Below are 2,185 nucleotides of genomic sequence, written 5' to 3' on the forward strand. Positions count from 1 at the left end.
GAGCTTCTCACAACAAGCATGATGGTTTTCGGTAGGGAACGTCCCACCTTTGGGGACGAAACAACATCCATTGCCTCTTATTGCTTTCAAGTTTTTTTTCTCGTATCAACATAGAACAACAGGAGTGTTGTGTGAATTTTTGTGATTTTTCGGGGTTCATTTGGACATTTTTATGCATTAACTGAATTCTCAATGCATTTATGTGCATAATTCAAATTTGACCTACATGCGCACGCTCCAGTGCATATAAATTGGTTGAAAAATTAAATTTGTGTCCTTGGGTGCATGCTTAGGTCCCATGCAAGAAATGGGAATGAATTTCAAACACCAGGGCACCATTGATTGCCGGCAAAACATTGAGATGCCTGGTTTTTAAATTGTAGTAAATCCAAAACTCGTCTGAAATTCATGAAACTTCACATGCTATCATTGAGCGGCATCAACATGTCGTGGTACAAATTTTGTCCCATTTGGGGCAGGTTTGGGTATATGCTTCTCACAAACTGGAGCTTCACACAACAAGCATGATGGTTTTCGGTAGGGAACATCCCACCTTTAGGGACGAAACGATATCCATTGCCTCATATTGCTTTCAATTTTTTTTCTCGATTCAACATAGAACAATAGGAGTGTTGTGTGAATTTTTGTGATTTTTCGGGGTTCGTTTGGACATTTTTATGCATTAATTGAGTTCTCAATGCATTTAAGTGCATAATTAAATTTGAACTACATGCACATGCTCCATTCCATGTAAATTGGTTAAAAAATCAAATCTGTGTCCTTGGGTGCATGCTTATGTCCCATGCAAGAAATGGGAATGAATTTCAAACACTAGGGCACCATTGATTGCCGGGAAAACATTGAGATGCCTGGTTTTAAATTCTAGTAAATCCAAAACTCGTCCGAAATTTATGAAACTTGGAATGCTATCATGGAGCGGCATCAACATGCCGTGGTACAAATTTTATCACATTTGGGGCAGGTTTGGGCATATGCTTCTCACAAACCGGAGCTTCTCACAACAAGCATGATGGTTTTCAGTAGGGAACGTCCCACCTTTGGGGACGAAACGATATCCATTGCCGCTTATTGCTTTTAAGTTTTTTTCTCGTGTCAACATAGAACAATAGGAGTGTTGTGTGAATTTTTGTGATTTTTCGGGGTTCGTTTGGACATTTTTATGCATTAATTGAATTTTCAATGCATTTATGTGCATAATTCAAATTTGACCTACATGCGCATGCTCCAGTGCATATAAATTGGTTGAAAAATCAAATATGTGTCCTTGGGTGCATGCTTAGGTCCCATGCAAGAAATGGGAATGAATTTCAAACACCAGGGCACCGTTGATTGCCGGCAAAACATTGAGATGCTTGGTTTTTAAATTCTACTAAATCCAAAAATCGTCTGAAATTCATGAAACTTGGCACGCTATCATGGAAGGGCACCCGACATGTTGTGGTATTTTTCGTGTCCATTTTGAGAGAAGGCGCACTCGAATAATGACAACAAACAAAGGCATTTTGAAAAAAATAGCTACCACTTTAATACCTCAAACGTTTGTATAATTCAAACCGTGTGCGTTCGGTTAACCATTCATGTGACGCCATGTGTCTTGGTTTTAGTGGCTATAGGAGGTGCCATGTGGACATCTGCTTGACTGAATGGGAGGCGTGCGAGCGCAGACCAGTGCGCAGGCTCACCGGGAAGCGTACAAGTTGTTCAACGCAGGATCTGTGCATCTCTTCCATGGAAACGGTTCATATTACGGTATGCAAATTAAAGCCAGACTTCGGCGCTAAGCCAAGAGACACTACGATTTGTCAAAATATGCAGCTAAAAATCAATATCACTATCTATTTTTTGCAACTAAAATTCAGTAATTAAGCATAGATTTCATTCATACTAGAGATTAAGCAGTCGTTCTCACCGTGAAGCGAGACAGCCTTGGACCACCGCCCGTCTCACTCCCACTAGTCTATATTAATAGCGCCGTCGAGCGGCCGCACACCCCATCCTCTCCACACACATAATTCCTCTCTCTCCGCCCGCATCCTTGCCACCGTTCTGAGTCCTCAAAGCCATCAGTGTACGAGGATGCCGCCGAAGCGCCCCATCAGAGGGAGTGGCAACGTCGGGGCTGCTGAAGCACCGGAGCACGACGTGAATACAGAGACAGAGGTTC

This window comes from Triticum urartu, chromosome 7 (assembly GCF_003073215.2).
Source record: "Triticum urartu cultivar G1812 chromosome 7, Tu2.1, whole genome shotgun sequence".
NCBI classification, from domain to species: Eukaryota; Viridiplantae; Streptophyta; class Magnoliopsida; order Poales; family Poaceae; genus Triticum; species Triticum urartu.